Source organism: Astatotilapia calliptera, chromosome 3 (genome assembly GCF_964374335.1).
Source record: "Astatotilapia calliptera chromosome 3, fAstCal68.1, whole genome shotgun sequence".
In the NCBI taxonomy this organism is placed as follows: Eukaryota; Metazoa; Chordata; class Actinopteri; order Cichliformes; family Cichlidae; genus Astatotilapia; species Astatotilapia calliptera.
The window spans coordinates 9,224,515-9,246,718 of record NC_137424.1 but is presented as its reverse complement, the minus strand read 5'-3'; the positions used below and the strand labels follow the sequence as shown (position 1 = coordinate 9,246,718).

At 42.2% G+C, this 22,204-nt stretch overlaps 1 long non-coding RNA gene across 1 annotated transcript; it reads left to right on the top strand.

The window, feature by feature from the left end:
- Positions 1 to 1,282: 1,282 nt before the first annotated feature.
- Positions 1,283 to 18,615, top strand: LOC145424577 (uncharacterized). Its single transcript, XR_013905657.1, has 2 exons — positions 1,283 to 1,959; positions 18,042 to 18,615. It is a non-coding gene; the product is annotated as an uncharacterized LOC145424577 (long non-coding RNA).
- Positions 18,616 to 22,204: the final 3,589 nt, after the last annotated feature.

Genomic DNA, 22,204 nt, shown 5'->3' with positions numbered 1-22,204 from the left:
TAGGACCTCCAAGCCTGTAGTTGTGTTCATTATCAGTTAGAGCCCCTCCTCGTTCTTTTCTTCTTCTTCTTCGGTGCAATCCTATAAATACAGTGTACCCCTTTTGCCTCTCCCCTTTTCTACAATCCCCCTGTGGGAGAGGTGGGTGTCATTTCTTTCCAACACTTTAAAACACACATATAATGCATATTTAGCCACCTGGATGTTTCTGGTTGCAATTTTAGTTCGATTATTGTCATTATTAAGCCTGTTTTTGTTAGATGTTATAAGTGTGTCGTATGTGTGTATCATAAATGTGTTTTAGGCGCCATAAATGCTAGCATGAATATATACTCCTTGCTAGCTTGGGAGCTGTGGTGGGTTGAACTAACCCTCTTCCCCACTGTTTGTATTTGGTCGTAGGAGCTGGAGTGGGCAAATTATTTACTGGGAGGTCTTTCTTTCTTTTACCTTTTTTATCAGACACAACGCAGAATCACACCGGTTACATCTGCAGCTCATCCATCACCTGTTCTTCCCATCACTTAATGTTTTTGCTGCAAGACGTTGGAGTGAGTGCCATCTATTTTGCTGTTGTTTGGAGGCATTTTAGTTCAGTGAGAGACAGGAGGTCACGCAACAAACTGCTCAAACGAGTGGAAGCCGCTGCCCTCTGCTCGTCAGCTGGGAAACCTGGATCTCCCTTGTTGTGTTAACAGACCTCTCTGCATTGAATCATACCTGTTATTAACCTCTGTCTCTCTTCCACAGCATGTCTTTATCCTGTTTTTCTTCTCTCACCCCAACCAATCACAGCAGATGGCCCCGCCCCTCCCTGAGCCTGGTTCTGTCGGAGGTTTCTTCCTGTTAAAAGGGAGTTTTTCCTTCCCACTGTCGCCAAAGTGCTGCTCATAGGGGGTCATATGATTGTTGGGTTCTTCTCTGTATCTATGAAGCGCCTTGAGGCGACTTTTGTTGTGATTTGGCGCTATATAAATAAAATTGAATTTTCAGGGTCAAAGTTCAGAGGTAAGTTTGTTCAGCAAATGAATGACAATAAATCATACATGTTTGCTGATTCACAGGTTAACAGCCTGGAGGAACAGGGCTGTGTCATTCCTGTGATGCGATTCAGCTTTATTTCAGCCACTCAACAAAACAACATTATATTATATTTAATATATATTAAATATGTGCCAACTGATTCAGTACGTTTCATGTAGAAATATCTGTGGCAACCTTTTGTTGCAGCAATGATCTCAAAACACGGGGGGGGGGGGGGGGGGCTAAGATGAATGTCTGCTGTGAGGACAGGGGGTGTGCATGTGCTCAAGTCACGTGACACGTCATTTACGCAACATTTGGTCGATTTAAAAGTTACAGTGAGATAAAATCATGTTATGGATTGCACTCAGTATATTGTGCCGACATGGTGAGATTGTGTCTGTCGAGCCGAGGAGAGCGTCGCAGTGCCAAAAGCTGTAAAATGAACTATCAGGCTGGAGTGTGCTGCCACAGCACAGAGCAGTCACAGAGTCCTGCAGGCAGAAGAGGAGTGATCGTGTTAGCCACCTTACAAAACAAAAAGACATGAAGTGAAAAGCAGAGCGCAGAGTGTGGCAGAAGAAGACAGACTGGGCCAAGTCCTGCATGTGCGAGAGCGAGCGAGACCCGGGACAACGTCATCCGCCTCGCCTGGACTAGTCCGCCGGCCGGAGGAGGGACAGTGGCTGCACTGTGCAGCCGAAGACTCACTTTGATCGCGCAGGAAACGAGCGACGCAACCGGTCCACCGTCCGTGCAAACTGCGCCAGGCAGCGTATTGCACGCTGGAGGACACCGAGGAAAGTCACAGTAGGAGCGGCGCTTAGTGAGAGGTGATGTCGGGGGGACATGGCTTCTTCTCCGGTCACCCCAGCATCGCTTGAAGGAGAAACACCTTCACCCACCGGGAACGAGGAGCCCGCGACCACCCGACAGGTACGACACGCCTCCGAGACCCTCTGCGCGCCCGGTAACATTGTAACGTTTTACCGAAGTTCATTCGCAAACACACCAGTTTAAGATGGACCCGAGAATCAGCACACGGGAGCACTGGTGTCTGAATCAGCAGAAACGGCGCGACGTGCGTGTAATGCTTCGTATTTGATAACGATGGAATAATTCTTTAAAATAAGCACACAGATAAACACTGGTGGGTGGAAAAGTTCGTGTTTTGGTGAAATGAGTCCCGCCTAGTCCGGTCTACACCTCATTCAGCAAACATCTGAGTCACCCTGAGACGCCAGTGCGCGTCCTTGTGATGCAAAAAGCCGTAAGTGACACGCTGTTTACACGCAGGAGCAGTTTAACACATGCAGGTTGTGCCAGTAGGCGTTTCCTTCAATGTGACACCAAACGTGTAAATAGTGCTGGGAGCGGATGTTGGACCTGATCAGTCTTAATCTGACAAACTGTAGTTCCTGCTCTGTTTCTAATTCAGCCCCATGACAGACAACCAGCATGTTCTCCTGTCACGTGTTATTGACACGCACATATTTAGTCCGTGTGTGGGATGTTAAAGGTGAGTTTGTTCAGGGCACGATCAGACTGAGGCCATTTCAACAGGTGCAAGGAAGTGTTAGTGTGGTTACTACGGCAGCACTGATGCCCTGATGAGTGCACATGGCTGGAATGAAAAGTCAATGCTATGTATAGCATGAACTACTTGTTGTCTAAGGCGGTGCAGAGAGTGAGCAGGAAATATCTGAGGTTGGATATTTCAGTACATACAGAGCTGTGCAGAGACATTAGGATCTTAAACTATTGTCTGTATCTGGCAAAGCGAGAATCTGAGCCTTGTGTACAAACTGTCTGGTGTTTGTTCTGGCAGGAATATGAAACTACTGTGCACAGCATGCTTATTAAGATGGCCCAGGACCAGGTCATCTTGCAGGATGGTAGTGTTACATCGAGAAGGTTCCTCTTTAATTGTTGGATTTCTGTGTGAGTTTTCTCCCTGTGCCTCTGTGGCCTCTCCCCACAGTATCTGTGTTTGTGTTTAAAGTGTTTAAAGTACAGCACTAGATGATCGTATGGGTGAATGTGACTTGTTGTAAAGCACTTTGAGTTGTTGTCTATATAAAGTCTAAATGGAAATCCACTTATGTGCAGAGGACCAGAAGATCCAGCGCATCGAAATAAAAAGTTCTTTGCTTAAACAATGAATTGTGCGATAAAATATTAATTTACAAATTCATTTTTAAGTTATTTTATTTATTCAATACAAAAGTAATTTATTATGTAGTAATTTAATTGAAAATAAAAAATATTTATAAATCAGTATTTGAAAATAAATTATTATTCCATTAATAAATACTTCAAATCAGAAAAAAAAGAAATAAAATCTCAATAAAAACCTCACATCAAAAATCCTTTTCCTGTGTCGTCTCATGTCCAACATCTGTGTAGGCAGAGTGTAAACACAGAGGCTGAATGGCCTTTGGTATAGGTGCAAAGCTAAGACTGTCTAACCAATGACAGAGCTCCTTACCTCGCACCGGCTAATTTGCATTGCTCCGGGATTTCGGAAATTTATCCATTTATTCATTATGATGTGGTTCAGCATCATAATGCTGAACCACAGAAACACACACACACACATATATATGTATATATATTAGGGGTGCAATGATACTCGTATCGATATTGAACCGTTCGATACAGTGCTTTCGGTTCGGTACGCATGTGTATCGAACAATACAAAATTTTTAATTTATTTTATCAACTTTCCTTCTGCAGATGCTGTCTGTGTTGAGCGCTCAGTGGATCTGTGTTCGACTACTCCGCCTAGGCTGCACTGTCGAGCACAGATCCACTGAGCGCAGCGCAAGCTAGCAGACAGAAGCTAAGCTCGTTGCAACATGGCAAACTGAACCTCCCCCACTAGTGATGGCCAAATGAAGCTTTCCGAAGCACTGAAGCTTGTATTGAAAAACGGTTCATTACTCGAAGCTTTTCAACACAGTCCTCTCCGGTGACATCTGGTGGTGAAAACTTTGAAGAGCAGCTTGAATCTGCAAAATAAAACGGACCGCTCAATCATCACTGCTCACTCAAGAGTGGAGTTCTCTCTGATATTGGGCCACCGTTCCGTTGCTTTGAACATGTAATTGGTTTTGTTTTCTCGATTGGGGGGCTGAAAAAAATGTAATGCGTATTTGCGTAATACATTTTGATCAATAAACTTTCCCTATTTAAACATGCACTATGGTGTGGCCTTTCTTTGCTCATAACTCCTTGATGTTGGTAAATACAATAAGTGAGCAATATATATAATATACATATGAGACTGCACAGCACATTATGGAGTATGCCCCTGCTGTGGAGTCCTGCCTCCATCTACTTGTCGTTTAATCACTGGACAGCTGGACAGGTTCATACAAAATATTAGATGAGGCCGATTGTCCTATACATATTTTTGACCTAGGGGTGGGATTGATTGTGAACTGGAAAGGGAAAATGCTTAGGAAGCTGAGTACGGCTGCATCGTCACTGATTTGTAGAATCATTTTGATTCGATACAGGATCCGATTTGATTGGAATCTGGAAAGTTTTGCCTCAGTCAGAAATATTACAAGTCTGATCATTTAACAGTATATATCCATAATTTCGTATCTATTAAAAGAAAGCTGACACATGTGAGACTTAATTAGAGATGTAAACAGAGAGTTATGAAACCTGCAGCTGCAGAAGCCAGCGAAAAAAAAAGAGGCAAACACAGCGCGGACCTGACGACACACCAAAATCTGACTCTGACGCGTCGGGTCCACGCTCTGTGTTCACGTTTGTATGCAGAATCCGTAAACCTGCTCCCAGTTACTGTTTTAGCTGCATGGTGTTTGACGACATGTTGTGAGGTTTAACCTGAGATGCTGGCGTTTCAGGCATAATAACGTTAATTTACAAATCGACACAGGATTTCAATGAATCAATATCACTTTATTCAATTTAGCATGGATTGTAATCAGAAAGGCGATAATCAAAACCCACCCCTAATCAAGAACTTGCAAAGTAAAAACATGATCTATGTCAGGTAGCCCTTTTGTTATTTACATTTAAAAAGAGGATTAGTGTTACTGTGTGCTGGCTGAGTCTGTTTCTTTTCTTAGAAATAGTTTCTCCTGCCCTGGAGAAAATCCACTTGCATGGAACAGAAGAGGCTGTGGAGTGCAGGAACTACACTGCAAGCTGGTAGATATGCAGGTATTCCTGGGTCCTGCAGACTATCACCTAACAACAATAAACAAAATGATTTTCTAAACTGTGTAGCAATGTAATGTACGTATAGTGTCAAATACATTTTTGTAGTCTTCATTAGCTTTAATTCACATGGAAGTGTTCCTGAAGTCATATGCTGTAATGATATTTACATTATGAAAACATGATTTTGGACATTTCAAGTTTTTCACTTCGGCAGATAAAATGAATTGAGCAAAATCAACTCAAAATATTCCCACACGCCAGAACGTCCTCTCTTCCTCGCTGGCTCCATATCTGTCAGTGGAATGATCACCTCGTCGCTCTCTGTCACCATCAACACACTCCACGAATCCCGTGGATGATTCACTTCCTTATATCCGTTTGAATCAGGTACCAAAGCAGTTACGTGCGTAATGAAGCTTCGGACGTCACTGGTCACGTGACTTTTGCCAAACGAAGCAAGCCTCGACACAGTGCTTCTGAACCAGTGTGTTGTTTTTTTCGACACACGCTCCGGAGCATCAGCTTCAAGCGGGCCATCACTATCCCCCACCCTCATTCAGATCTGGCCTTTGGAACTATTTTGGTCTTCATGTGACGTATGACCCTGAAGGTAAGCGCGTCATGGACTAAAGTAAAACAGTATGTTGGATGTGCCACGCAATGCTCAATTACATGGGTGGGAACTAGTGTGTTAGCGCAGTTAGCTCGTTAACGTGTTGGCCGTCTAGCCCCACGCACGGGGCGATCCGCGGTCGCTCGTTAACGGAGATTTGCCGTGTTGTGGCGTTAAGGTCATTTCAGATTAACGCTGACAGCACTAGTGGGAACACAACGAATATGACTGCACATTTACTCCGACATCATCCTGGTGCAAAGACAAGTGGAAGCAGACAAAACAACAAGCACCATGCTACAAACTTTACCCGAGTCATTTAGACAGCTGTTAGCACAGGATTCTCCTTATGGGGACCTGATATGTTTAATATGCTGCTGAGAATATAGCCCAGAAGAAGCGTATAGTATAGCTTTTATTTTGAAAGAGACATTTCTCTGTAATAAACTCTCTTTTCCAAAGATGGGTGATTCCTCCATCAGATAGATTTTTTTATTATTATTTTGTTGTTTCAGCAACATTAAATTTAAAAACTGTACGTTTGAGTTAAAATATATATTTATAATTTTAATAAATGACAAATTAAAAAGGCATGAACATTTTTTTTGTATCGAAAAAATATTGAACCGTGACACCAAAGTATCGAACTGAACCGAACCGAACCGTGAATTTTGTTTGTCGTTGCACCCCTAATATATGTGTGTGTGTGTATTTATACATCAATCCATTTTCTTGCTTATGGAGTTCAGGGCCTGGGACCTACTCCATGTCAGCTTTCAGTGTTTATGAACATGAACATTATGAACTCATGACTCCCTTGGGAAGTCTATGGTTTTTCATAGGCAGGGGATATTTGTTTTATCACAGTTCATTACCAAACAGAGCAGGGTTCTAGTTGATTTGTGGCTTTCAGGATATTATGTATAGGTGTGTAAAAGTGGAGTGAATATAATTACAAACAGCAATGCTAGTGGAGTGATGACAGACAGGGCGGTTGGGGGGTGGTGAACAGTTTGCCAACAGTTCTGCCCTGTAGAGAAGGACATCTGCCATTTCTTTTTCCTTTTAGTCAAACAATTCAGGTAGTGATGAAAGAAAATCAGACTGTGGCAGTGCTTGCAGCAGGTAACGGAGTGATAATGCAGAGTTTTTACTAGAGATGGACCGATCCGATATTACGTATCGGTATCGGTCCGATACTGACCTAAATTACTGGATCGGATATCGGAGAAAAATAAAAAATGTAATCCGATCCATTAAATATCACGAAAGCACCTCACAAAAGTTGCAACACGCCGTAACTCACCTCAGAACGTTAGCACGTCGGAGCAGTATGCATCACGTGATAGAGCGGCTGTGGCATGCGGGACCTGTCGGTGGTCTGGATAGCATGTGGAGCTTCGCTAGCAACCCGGCATTTCATCTCCGACAAAGTTATCCCCGAGAGAAGTAAAGCAAGTGTGTAAGTCCATCTCTGAATGTTTGTAAAGCATTCCCACGTTAAGCTTAACAAGCGACTGCCTCTTCTTGCTGCTACTTCAATCATGAAACTGCTTAATGATCAGCTGATCGGCTTTTCTGTCGCGAGTCCGGGTCTCTAGTTTGCTTTTGGCCGACTTTGCACCAGAAAGAGGAAACCAGCGGCTGAACAACAGCAGCACGTTTAAGCTTGATAAGCTGTTGTTACAATTTATTTAATATTACTTTCTACACCAGGATCTTTTTCTACGTAGCTGACGCTGGTAACTGTGCAGGGGCGGATCTAGCAAAGTTTAGCCAGGGGGGCCGATAGGGCATGAACAGGGAAAAGGGGGCACAAAGACATACTTTTCTTTCTTATTCTCATTTAAAATGTCGAGCTTTTAATAAATAATTATCTGACACCCAAAGTTTTAATTTGATGTAAAATGAATAGAAGTCAATTACTGTATATAGTGACTATTAAGTCTAATATATATACCCTAGTAAGCTATAGTACTTTTTCCTTTGGGAAGGTACCATCTGTGCAGTCTGCAATTTTGTTGAAGAAAGATGTTGAATCTATTTAATATTTCTTGAAAAATAATTGATTTCTGTGCATTTTTTTTTTCACAATGCATCAAATTAAGGTTGATTACGTCGATTAAGCATCATGAGGTGGAGCGTGAGGGGTGGTTCCCTATTTTTTATTTATTTATTTTTGTTGTTGCTGGGAGTTGGAACCCTATTAGTTAGGTTGCTTAATATTTACGCTAAGTACTCTTTAAAATACCAGAATAGGGAGGATGGTGTAGGTCTAAGTTTATTAGATTGATCAGTATTGCTGAACTATGAAATATTTTTTTGTATACAGGTATAACAGAATAGCTTTAGTGTAGTTGTTGTTTTAAACTTGAGTATGAACTTATACAAAATGCAGCAAGATATTTAAAAAACAGTTTTGTTGATTAAAAAACACTATATCGGATTCATATCGGTATCGGCAGATATCCAAATTTATGATATCGGTATCGGACATAAAAAAGTGGTATCGTGCCATCTCTAGTTTTTACTGCAGTGGACAGTCCCTAGTGTGACCATCGCTGGAACCAACCAGCTGATTTACACCATGGCAGCAGTCACCAGTGAAGTTCTTGGCTGCAACATGAACGATCTCAAGTAGCAATGCTACTGAACTTGCTGGAGAACTTTTAGTTCAGGCCACTTGATGAGTTTCACACAGTACTGCATATTATTTTATTAGGTTGGCACAAATGTAGGATTGTGTTTGTGATATCACGATGTATCTGTTTCCTTTTCATATTACACTAAAGAGATCATCGCCTACAAGCCTCCGTAAACGAACAGCATGTCTATAAAAGCCCATTCATCATCCGGCCCTCCTGCTCAAACACAACCATGTAGCGCTCATCCCTCCACCCGTCTCATTCAGCATCCACACACATGTTGCAGGGATGTCGCAGTGTTCGTTTGACTTTGGGTCCTGAAGGACGGAGTTTAGGACCCAGATTACTCCCAGATTTAAGAGCACCTTAGTCCAAAAAATATGGCAATAACGACGGCCGCTTGCATGTTCTACAAAAAAATGGTGCTTTGTTGTGTATCTGACGGACAAACACCAAACCAGTTCCACACCACTGAAGTTGCAGCATTTTTACAAACCAATTCTGGTTCATGTGTTTCACTCAACGATCCGCTTTCCCCCTTCTCATTCTCTATCGCCACCATGTGGGTATGAAAACAAAGGCACTGCGCATCCGCACTTTACCCATATTCTATCGCGATATTTTATTTTTTTATCGTTGCCCAACATTAAACCAGTATTACCGTGAACAGTATGATGTGGCACAGCCATAGGTGGGCTGGTAGGAATGCTGCGGAGGGAGGAGAGAATGGGTTAGCCAGAGTCTAGAGTGAGATGTACACTTACAGAGAGAGTCGAAACCATCCTACCGGGCGATGTGGTGACAAGAAGCAGGTAGTAAGCGACGTAACAGGCGTGTCTTTTCCTCTGTAGAGCTAACACTCCTGCTGTTTTACTTCTGTACTCCTGTGCATACGTCAAGGATGTCACAATCACATTTTACAGCATCCATGTTATATTAGAGATACTTTAGTCCCAGCAAAGTAGTGTACTGTTGTTGTTTGCTCCATTGCAACAAAACATGCAATGATATTATACTGAATTGCACCAGTTTTTAGGACGTCTATCTTTTACTTTCTGTGGGTTTTTCACTGCTTCTCTGCGATCAGATGAATTGTGCACACTATTTGCTCTTCCACAGCTTTATTTTTAGTCTTTGAATGTTCCCATCACTTCTGTGATGACAAAAGTCATGATTATGCCATAGTCAGTCTATTTATATAGACCAAAGGCTCATCAGCAGATCCAAACCGACAGAAAGGCCACGGTTTCCTAAGAATAGAGCACTTACCAGTTATTCACATTGAAATGTCCTGTAACGTAGACACCGTTATCATGGTTTTGTTAACCTTAAAGAACAAAACTATGTGCCTGTTTAAATATTTAAGGTCTGTATATACATTAATAATATTTACCATTAATGGCAGTTTACTTTATACCTAGATCATCGATCACAGTGCATCGATCGGCTTCCTGCTTTACTTCCTCATTGATGACTGAGATGCTGCAATTTAGTCCTCCAAAATATTAAGCAGGGTGCACGCCATCCCATCAGTTTCCATACTCCTGATATAGAGTGAGATTTCCTGAAGCCTTGCTATTTATAGCTGCAGGAGGCAGCTTCTAGCTTCTCCCTGGAGGAAGCTGTCCTTGTTTTTGTCTTCATCAAAAAACCTTAAAATCTAAAAATACAGACACCAGGTTCTTTGTTGGGCTTCTCTTTGTGGTTTGCTGTGGCTTTGCATCTGCTCTGCATCCCTGACCATCAATGTCACCAACATGTGTTCAATGATCAGCCAGTTCACCTCTGAGGGACTTTGGTCTATTCAAACTGGCTGAGATGCTGTAGCTTAAAAAGGTGGTTCAGACTTGAAAACCCTCCGATGGGCTGAATTATAACTCTAATAAGAACTAGAAAGCGAAAATTTCTGAAGAAATTTTAAGTGTGCCTATGCCGCCGCTAATCAGTATAGTTTGCCATTCAAACGGCTACAGAGAGCAAAACTCAGCAGAGCAGCCATTCTCCACCATGAACTATGGTAAAACCAAACACCGCTCGCGCCTCACAGATGACAGCTTACAGTTTTGTGTAAAGATGAGGTGACGTCGTACAGCCCCAATTTGTAGACGCTGTGCGCAGAGGTTCATAAGCAGACCCGACAATGTTTGCATGAACACACTTTGAAGCATTACGTTATGGACCACTTTTCACACATAGTTGCTGTACCCACACAGCCGGCTGTAGCTTTTCATCTCACAGCCCGACACATACAAAAAAAAAAAAAAAAAAAAAAAAAAAAGCAGAGAGAGCACAGACTTTACACCTGAGAGGCGTGATTGCAGATATCGCTGAGGTGGGTCCACCTCCCCTGCAGCGGCACTGCAGACCACGCCCTGCCACACACATCAAACACGTAAAATAAATATTTATGCACTTTTCATTCACTTTTTGTTTTTTGTTATTTTTACACAGTGTTCTGAATGATTAACAATGGTCTACAGCCAATCTTGTGTATTATTATACAAACTTTGGTTGTAAGATTCAGATAACTATTTAATAAAAGCTAAATATTTTATATGAGAGTAAGAAAGAAAAGTATATCTTTGTCTCATACTCTCATCAGACAATACATGCCTGTGGCCATCTGCCTGTACAACGCATCCACTTAACACACTGTTTGCTGCTACAGCTACACATGTTTCTTTTCCAAATATTTATTTATAAGTGACTTATGTATGTATGTATGTATATATATGTATATATTGTACTATTCTTAGTTAGCGTATTGTCTGTCTTGTCTTAATGTTGGTTTAAAATGGAGCACTGTAACAAAAAATAATTTCCCCCAGGGATCAATAAAGTATTCTGATTCTGATTCTGATTCTGATGAACCTCTCAATAAACAAAATATATGCTCGGCTTAAATGACAAACCGCTATTTTACACAGTGGAACACTTATTTTTAAACAAAACCAATGCAGTTCGCCACTGACAGTGCTTACCTTTGCACATCACAGTAAACACTGAACCAAGATGGCGCCCACGCGAACGAGAAATCTGAACTACGGTGTCCTGCAGAGGACAAATGGTCAAAATTGCTAAAATTTACAACATATATGCAGCTCAACAGCGACACCTTGTGACTTATTCCAGTCACTACCTTAAATATACATAACGTCTTACCTGACATTCAGTTCACCGGACACTCATACCGAATCACCAGCCCATATAAATGAAAAATAAGTCCAGCAGTCAACCAAGAGTCATCACGAAAGACTAGGGGTGACACGAGAGCGTGAGCGGGCCTGGGTGTCAGCCAGCCCAGCCTGGGTGTCAGCCAGCCCGACCTGGGTGGCAGCCAAGCCGCACTAGCCAGCTAGCCGGCTAGCTGCCATGCGGCGGTGAAACGAGAGCGTGAGCCGGCCTGGGTATCAGTCAGTCCGGCCTGGGTGTCAGCCAAGCCGCCCTAGCCAGCTAGCCGACTAGCTGCCATGCGGCGCTAGCAGTAACATCGTGAGAGATATGGGACTTCTTGATAAAATATGGGACTTCTTGATAAAACGAGCAGATATTTGAAGTTTACACCCCTACATTATCGCCTGAAAATAGGGGAGGCTGTCATAAAGTTCAACATCAGTAACTTAGCGCGCACAGCTGTATAGAAACTCCGTGGTGCTAGCTAGCACGCAGTACAGTTATTGTAACTGTCAGCACAACGAAAATAAACTACACCTAAACTCGGTTTATATCTGACCCAAATAGAGTGCAGTTAATAACGTCTTACCTGAAATTCAGTTCACCAGCCGCCTGCTTCTCCTGCATTGGGTTCCCCTTATCCACGATTGAGCTCCGCGTTAGCCACCACCGGTCGATCGGTGGCCGCCTCGCATGTTTCTTTCCCCGCATACGAGGGGAAGAGACATATACCGGTGGCTAACGCGGAGCTAGCTAGCCACCGGTATATGAACAACTCAGTTATTTTTTCCACATCGACCAGCATCATCGGCCCATATAAACGAAAAATAAGTCCAGCTAATACAAAGACTGTTTGCGGAGCGATCGGGGGTGAAAGGAGTTAGAGACGCCTCACTGAAAGCCAAGCCTGGGTGCTTTTGAGCGAAGCGGCGCTAGCTAGCCGAGCTAGCTAGCCGGCTAGCCGGCCGGCCGAACTAGCTAGCCGGCTAGCAGCAACATCGTGAGAAATCTGTTGCTAATATGGGATGTTTTGACAAAACGAGCAGATATTTGACGTTTACACACCTACATTCTCACCTGAAAACCGGTCGATCGGCGGCCGCCTCGCATGTTTCTTTCCCCACATATGAGGGGAAAGAGACACATACCGGTGGCTAGCTAGCTCCGCGTTAGCCACCACCAAACAACTCAGTTTTTCCTCATCGACCAGCATCATCGGCCCATATAAACGAAAAATAAGTCCAGCTAAGACAAAGACTGTTTGCGGAGCTATCGGGGATGAAAGGAGTTAGAGACGCCTCACTGAAAGCCAAGCCTGGGTGCTTTTGAGTGAAGCGGCGCAACATCGTGAAAAATCTGTTGCCAATATGGGATGTTTTGACAAAACGAGCAGATATTTGACGTTTACACACCCACATTCTCACCTGAAAATATCTTAAAAGTTTACTTTGTGACCTAGAAACACAAATAAGAGGAATATATTAAACCAAGTGGCAGCCGCCATTGTTTGACTGGTAGAGGCGTGCTTTGAATTGTGGGATATGCAGTTTTCCACCAAGCATACACCCTTGCCGTTACCGTAACTATTCAATGCTTCGTGCAACCTTAAGAATTCCAATGGTTCCTGAAAGCACCGACGCTGTGCGCGCCGTTGATATTGTCGTCATTATGGTAATCCAAATACGGGGACATACCACTAGAGTGAGCCAACACACCACAAATTAAGTGAGTGAGCAAACACACCACAAAGTAAGTTAAGTTTCACTTTCGTTCGTTCCCATTCATTCCAATGGGCAAAAACTTGCATTAAAATATTCATATTTAAAAAACTATAGAAGTAATAAACACCAAAAGGCATAGCAACTCATTCCTGATCCAGCCGCACAAAATGATATAACATATATGAAGCTTGTGTCAAAACTGTGGGATGAGTTACGGTCCAAAATTTCAGGCGGAAAAAGAATAATAATAATAATAAATCCGAGCAATAGTAATAAGTGTGCCTTCGCATAGGCACACTTAATAATAATAATAATAAATCCGAGCAATAGTAATAAGTGTGCCTTCGCATAGGCACACTTAATAATAATAAATCCGAGCAATAGTAATAAGTGTGCCTTCGCATAGGCACACTTAATAAATCCGAGCAATAGTAATAAGTGTGCCTTCGCATAGGCACACTTAATAAATAGCTACATTTACAACCTGCATGTTGTGTTTACTTGTGTTGTCTGTGTCTAATATGAACATTTTGTTGATGATCTGAAACATTCAAATGTAACATTTTTGGATTCATTCCTGTGGAGCTCAGGTCGGCACTCCCAGTCAGCGAGCATGTATGTATGTGTATGTGGAGACATGTGTCTGTATGTACGCATGCATACATGTATTTATACATACATGTATGCATGTGCGTGTATGTTTGTATGGGTGTATCCGTATGTTTGCAGGTGCATGTATAACTTATCGTTCTTGTGTAAATGTAAATTTGTCTGTGATTGTGTAAATACTTCACACACATGGAGAAATGTCAAACAGCCTTTCATTGTTCTTGTAACAGTGACAATAAAAGCTATTCTATTCTATTCTATTCTATTGCTCTGTCATGCATTCTTGCATCTCTTGCCTGCAAGCACACTTTGCAGAGTGTACTCTGTAGTTTATTTTACATAATAGTTAATACAGTACTTGTATTTAAGTGTATTTCGGTTTATTGTTTTACATCTCATAGCACTGCAAACACTTATAAAGCATAAGGTTTACTGAGCTCTTACTACTAATCGGTTCTATCTTGTAGTTGCACTAAACTGCACGATAAATCATAGAAGTAATTCAGACAGGGAGTTTTATGTCAGTGTTCTCCATTGAAACTGGTTATGAGTATTCACAAGATTTGTATCCAGGGATTATATCCCAGTCACCAGCACACTGTCATGTCTCATAAGCTGGTTTGGTATCTCGGTGCAGTCCCCTACTCACAGAATAGTCTGAGGCCAGGGGCCTTTATGAAGGGGGCCAGGGGATCCCATGTCCTTGAGTGATTACTCTGCCTTGGAAGCTCGTCTGTTCAGAGCGTTTTATGGCATTTGATGTTTGTATATCTTCTTTTTATTCTATCATTATTTTAAAATTAGATTTTTTGTATGTGTGGGGGGACATATGAAGAACACTGGAGTTAGAAAGCTTATGGCTTTTCCTTTTGTGCGGAGCCTAAGAATAGCTCGGCGGACTTCATTCACATGTTGCTGTTATTTATAGCTGCCAGTGACACAAACAACACGCCTGTGGGTGCTGCTGCCTGTGCTGGGATTGGTTTTTGTCGTAACATAAACAGAACTAAAGTGGATCCAAGTGTTACAAACAATTTAAAAATGCACATTGCAGCCACTGTCTGTGCATCTGGAACTGTTTCTGATGATCTGTGATGGTAGCAGGTACTTAGTTCACCAGATACTAAGAAATAATTCCTTTTGTTTTTTTAAGGTAACTACTTAATTTGTCTTTTCTCTTGCAGGTAAGTTGACATGGAGCTGTCCAAAGCCTGACTCCTGCTGACGGCCCCGTCGTTCTGTATGTGTTTGTTGTGGGGCTGGTGACAGAGAGGTAAATATGCCTCAAATAGTTGTTGACCTTTCTGTGTGGAGACACGAGGCAGAAGCAGCAGCCACTCTGGTTATTGGACGTCCTGCTGTGACAGTGGACAGTGATAGAAAGGCCAGCGCTGTCTTTACTGAGCATCTTAGCTTCGTTGTTTTGTGATTTGTTGATCTGCACACAGCTGTTGTCACTAACGGCGCACTCGCTTACGTCACTGTCGTGAGACATTCTCGCAAAAAAATCACGGTTTTAGTAACGCAGTAACGCAGCGTTCCTACGGGAAAGTAAAGGTAATCTAATTACTGATTTTGCAATAGTAATCCCTTACTTTACTCGTTACTTCAAAAAAATAATCGGATTACGCGTTACTGGAGCGTTGTTCTCCTCTGTAACAAAGCAGTGATAAAGGAATAGATGCTGATTTTATTAACTTGTGTCTTTGTGCTGCTGGATTCAGTCTGAAGCAGGCAGCAGTGCTGAACCTACCAGTGTAAATGTGATGGTGGAAGCAGAGGCCAGCACTTGGCAGTGCTAAACACAATAAAAGACTCACAAGTTCCTGCTCAAAGGTCAGCTGCCTTCAGATCAATCATTAACCTGCAGCAGGTTGTGGCCTGATGTGTTTGTAAGAGTTTCACTTTCAGGAGGAGAAGATTTAAACGAGTCACACAAATGTGAACTACAATGTCTGTGACACACAATTTATGCAAACTGCATGAAATCTGACCTGAAGAAATCCAGTCTTCTGCCTGTTGTGGTTGTGACAGCTGCTCGTAGGAGAGTTTGTTTGTAGGAGGTGGAGATGTTCTCAGATCAAGTGCGTAATCGTCTCTTTGTGTAGACGCTAAAAGCTGTGAGCCAAAACTCTCTGCTCTGAAACTCTTCACTCAGTCCTCACGCTGAGAGTTTAGAGGCTGAACTTCTTGTTCCTCCATAACACTTTTCATGAAACAGCAGAAATGAGCTTGTGTTTCTCAGCAGTGCGCACACAGAGAACCGATCCTCTCTGCTCAGTCTGAACAAATCAAAGTGAAACGTCAGTGAAAACACAGCTGCTGATCAAACTGTGTCAGATTAATGCCTCAATGTTTCACTGTGAGGTTAAAAAATACATAAAAACGATTTAAAGAAGTAGGAGGCAGATTTTCACAATAAGAGCACTTTGTTTTTAATTCAGTTAATGTCAAACTGTCATCAACACCTCTGTGTTGTCTCCGTCTCTGAGCAGATTCGGGCATTACTCAAATAATAAAGGCTTTTTTTTTCACTATTATACTTTCATTAGTCTCCAGGTTGATGATTATAAACAGAATTATTAAAGTTTTTATCATTTCAGGCTGAAAATCAACATGAATTTGGTTCTAATCAAAGAAGCTCCTTTAATGTGTGTCATTAAAATCCTCACACAGACTTAAAAAGGCGACATTAACATTAAAATAAATGAAAGAAGCTTCAGCTGAGAGCTTCATGCAGTCATCATCAGCAGCTCATAGCAGTCACAGCTCTTTATTACGCAGCTTTGCAGGAATTAAAGTGGCTGAAGTGTCAGAGTTTGTGTGAGAAGCTGCTTCATGGACAGCTGTACACACGTCTTTATTATTTCTTCATAAATCAAACACACAGGTTTGTCTGCAGATGATTTAAAGTGTGTCGTTGTGCAGTTAAAGCTGTTTGTGTGACGCCCTGACCTCCTGTGAATGAAACAGCCAATCAGATCCATCAGAGAGAGAGCAGGAAGTGTTGTGTGTTTGTGACAGAACAAGGAAACAGTGATGATGATGAACATAAAGGTCCTCTGATGTTTCCTGTTACAGTAACGCTTGTTCATCTGTTGCTCTCCTACACTTTCCTATAAATAAAGGAGAAAAAGTCCGTTTAGTTTCATTTCCTAAAGCTCAGAGTTACACTTCACATTCCTGCTGTCACATCAAAAAGCTTCACTTTGGTCCAACATCTACATGTTAACATGAAACACAGACAGACTCAGAACATCTGGAACATCTGCACTTTGACCCAAACTGTTATAGCAGGATATTTTCTACATATTTCTTATGTTGGACCTGTTTGAACTGTAAACGACCTGTAATCATCTGTAAATGGTGTGAGACACACTGAGGCCACCTACAGGGCAGCTGGGGAACAGCAGGGATCTGAAATCATATGAGACGTTAGTGAGTGAGAAGAACAAACGGACTTAAGATGGCTCGAAGTGATCAAAGTTGATCTAAAACAGAAGATAAATCCACTGATTCTTTGTAAAGTTCATCTGCTGCTCACATGAATCCATGAAAGATTTATTTCACTGAATGTTTCTTCAAAGCTCATTTCAACCTGTTGAAGTCATGAATGAAAGTGCAGACTGAGAGTGGATCACATGATGTTTGAGGTGTGTCATGTGACATGTTCAGTATTGTCACACATGTCTAGATTGTCCCTGATATCATAACTGCTCAAACACTGATGATTATATTTGAAGAATTATTCCTGATGGCAGCAAAGTTTGAATGGAGCTCTCTGTCTGTGCTGATTTGTCGCCCTCTGGAGGTCAAAGCACAAACCTACAGGGCAGCTGGGGAACAGCAGGGATCTGAAATCATACGAGATGTTAGTGAGTGAGAAGAACAAACGGACTTAAGATGGCTCGAAGTGATCAAAGTTGGTCTAAAACAGAAGATAAATCCAAAGCAGCATCAGATGAATGTTACCATTTCCAGTTACGGTGCCCTTCATCTAATATGGAAATGTGTTGTTTTTTTTTGCCGTGTTGTTGTTCTTCCTATTGTGTTTAGGCCAGAGATGCTCTTCAAACAGCTGACAGACATGACCACATTACAAGAACATGGTGTGAGTCCGATTTGATATTCCAGTCAACGCTGAGAGACCTTAACCAGGAAGTCAGAGGTCAGCTGATGCTGCGAGCAGGAAGTGAACCAAGGGAAAGGTCCACTCTACTCAATCTCAAAGAAAATATGCTGGTATTTGTTGATGTTGATGGTACAATAAAAATATATAATATAATAAATAATAAAATATCATGTGATGATGAGATGTGTTGTTGGTGTTTGTATTTTCTGTAAATGTCTTTTTAATGTAAATGCTTTGTTCCAGACGGACAGGGAATCAGTTGCTGTACGATGACATCATCTTGATGTTGACGAGGAGGGCGAGAAAAACTAGTTTTGTCCTGCAGATGGCGATCTTGCACCGTGTTCAGAGAGCCGACACTTTGATGGTGCTGCTCTACTCAGCTTACTTTAGCCTGGGTTGGACTCTATATGAGCAGCTTCCACTCTGGTTTCACTCTTAAACACACTTGTTTGATTTCACTTGTAAAAGTTGAAGAATAAATATTTTATTACAAAATTATTTGTTGATGCATTTTTTTAGGGTCAAATATCTTGTTTGATTTGAGGAATGAACTGTTAGGGTGGAAAAAGTGAATCAGGTTAAAATAGTGGTGCTTTATATCAGTGAAGATGTATAATGTAATTTAAAATGTTGATGATGGGTTGTAGTGGGCTTGTACTTACAAAACTGCCTCATTTTATTGGAACGATCCACAGTTGCATCCATTCACGGATGACATCTGACATCATTTGACATCTGGTCTGAACACGTTTGTACACAAGATGCCTCAGTTCTGGATGTTCCCACAGACTCCTCTGTGCACCTAAAGGAAAGGTCAAGGGTCAGCAGCACATGTAGTTGGGACAATTCTTCAGTCGCACAAACTACACAATGATTTTCCTCCAATGACGACTTTTCACTTGCAGAAATGGTCCTGTGTGATTTCCAGGCTGTGATATAAAAACTAGTTCCTAATGGCAGCGACTCACTCAGTAAACATGTGTTTCCTTCACCAACCTCACACACAGATCCAATAAGATCAGGAAGTGGGCATTATAGTACAATATGTGTTATTCTGTGCTGCACTGCCCAAACTAAAGATCTGCTGAAGTGTTGGAAATGATCCAGATGTTTATTTTGGACGATACAGCAGAAGATCAGACATGAAAGTGGAGATAACACAGAAGACCTGCAGCAAAGGTCAGAGGTCAGACTGGGCCCTGGATTCAACAATGAGCCAATGATCATCAAGCAGTGACTAAAGCAGAGCCCTGACGTTCTGACATTCATCACACAGTCAGAACAAATGTCTGCTGATGACTTCATCTCATGAAACGACTGATAGATGTCAGTTCATTGATCAGCTGAGCTGCTGATCTTCATCGTCACAGAAACATTCAGCTTGTTTCAATCAGTAAATAACTCCCACTACTCCCAGTTTGAACTGTTCCCACTCAAAATGCTGTGAGAACAATGATCATTGTAGGACTTCACAAACATCACGTGTTGTTTTCCACATGTAAGATCAGCAAACACACAGAAACTTCCTGTTGCCACACACGGCCTCTAAAATCTCTTCCACGCTTTCTGTCTGAAGTCCACTCTCTGTGTCGGATCCACAGGAAACAACAAGATCTTATTAACATGGTTTTCAATGTGTCTCCTTCCAAAAAGTCCAACCAATGAACAAATGTGTGTATTTGTGGAGGCCGAACAAAAGCATGACACATTTCTCTGTTTCTATAAACTGGAGTCAAACACAAACATGAAGAGTTTCACTGACAGACTCCAAAATGCCCCCACAGTGGATCAAAGGGAAATCCTACAGTGTGGCCAGAGACTCTTAATGGCTCCAACATCAACACATCCACAATGTTGGATCCAGTTCTGCCTCACAGAGTTACTAAGACACACCCTCTGCCAGCATCACAACAGCTCCACCTGCTTCACCTGCCTCCTCAGCATCTGTACACCTGAAGAGAAAAGAAAGGCTCCAACAGCTCAAATCTACAAAGGATTCATGAAGTTTCATCCAACAATAACATGTTTGCCTTCCACAGTGTGCTGTTAGACACCACTGTACCTCTGCCATTTCAAAAAGAGCAGCTTGGGAACATTTTGGCTCCAAACACTTTGTGTTTAAGTTCTTTGTTTTCTTTGTGAAGCCGACAACATCTGGAGCTTTGTGACTCATAGAAACATCATTTTGTTCTTTAGATGACAGCAGATTGGGACTGAATAATCAATCACTATCAAACCAATAAAGACAAACATGCTGATTTTACAGGAACTTTGTTGGAGAAGCTGCAAAGACATGAAACTGGTGGAGATCCCAAACCAGTTGATAGTGCTGGTTATTCCAAATAAAGCTGTTTCCCTTTGAGATGAAATGACTTTGTGTCCTGATATATAATAAAGATGTTGTTGTTTTTGAGCCCCTGTATTAAAAGTAGTTTAAAGTCAGCTTGAGTTTGATGTCTTTATGTCAAAGCTGCTCATGATGTTGAGCTGCTGATGGAATAAAAACAATATAAAAGCATGTAGTCCAGACTTAAATGTAGCCTGTTGTTAGCTGAGGTCCACACACAGTGTAAAGTGTAAAGTGTGTGAAAGGGCTGCTGGTGGAGCTCACTAGGATGAGCAGGTGACCACGAGGTGGAGAGCAGCTGGCCTGGCTTTGACCCGGGCCACGCCCCCTTTCTCTCTGCTTTGCTGTCACTTATCTTCACTGCTCTGTCCAATAAAGCTGAAAAAGGCCCCGAATCAAAGAAATCTGCTGCAGCCTCTGAAATGTCTTCTGTTTCCTTCCCGACGGCTTTTTCACCGTCAGCCCATCAGACAGTCCAGCAGCATTTATGATGATGTCATGATGTTGAAGAGGCTGCTACGGTGGCCTCCCATGACCCCCAGCCTCATCACAGCTGAGATGCAGACATTTGAAACCATTCAGCAGACAACTGAATAACAGTCCAACACAACAGTCTGTGTGCAGACACACACTGACCTTTCATAGAGTCAAACACAGCTGGTTGAGTCATTTCTCTGTGAGTCTAAAGTGAATCTAGTATTTGAAAGTCCACTTCCTGTATTTGTTGTTGAAGACTTCTTCAGCTTCTTCTCAAGGACATCAGCTGCTTGTTTGGCAGCAGAGGCAGTTAAGAAGCTTCCTGAAAAACACTGAACAGTGAGTTCACTGTGGCATATGACAGATTCAGCTTTCTGTGTGCAAATGTGTCTGTGTCGACCTTTCAAATGCTGTTGAATCCAAAACATCAGCGGCTCCTCGGCTGCTCACTTCATGCACTTCTGTCTGTGTGACAGTCCAATGACATCACAGCTGTTTCCAGCCCCAGTGTCTCAGGACTGGACACCTTTAAACATGTCGAGGATCAAACAGCGTCCAGCTAAACACACATGAAACTATCAGAGCTGACAATCATTCCAATAACATCTAATGGTTCATGTATGTAGACACAGGACTACAAGGAAATGGCTCTCAGCATCTGGCTGTGGGAACACATGAGTCCCTGTTTGTGTTCAGATTGTGTGCATGTTTTAGACGTGTGTCACATGTAGAAACACAACAATCCCACAATGACACACAGATGTGTTTGACACAGCTGTGCAGCTGTAAGTTGTTTCTAATGATTCATTGAAGCTCTTCTAACATTCTGGAGACGATCAGTACATGAATCTGTTCAACACGACAACAATTTGACTTCAGTGTGAACGTTTGCATTAAATAACCTTCTTCATCCAGCTGACAGCATCTTCATCCTATGATGTGAACAGTTCCTCCTGTTGATGACAAACCTCTGACAGGATCTGCTTGAGGAGCTTTTTCATGTGCAGCTCTCTGAGCTCAGGGCTGAGCTGCTGTTTCATCTTTAAGAGCTGCTGCCTCCTCGCCGGACTTGTTCTCCTCTTCTTCTCCTAATGACACCATTTCTGCTTCATATTAAATTCAATAAAGATGCTGACATGTATCTGTAGCAACAACATCATTGAATCTAGAACAACTGGAGCCAAACCAGTGGCTCTGCTGGGATCACTGGTGAGCCAACACTTCCTTGTTGATGCAGATTTCAGGGCTTCATTTGGCTCC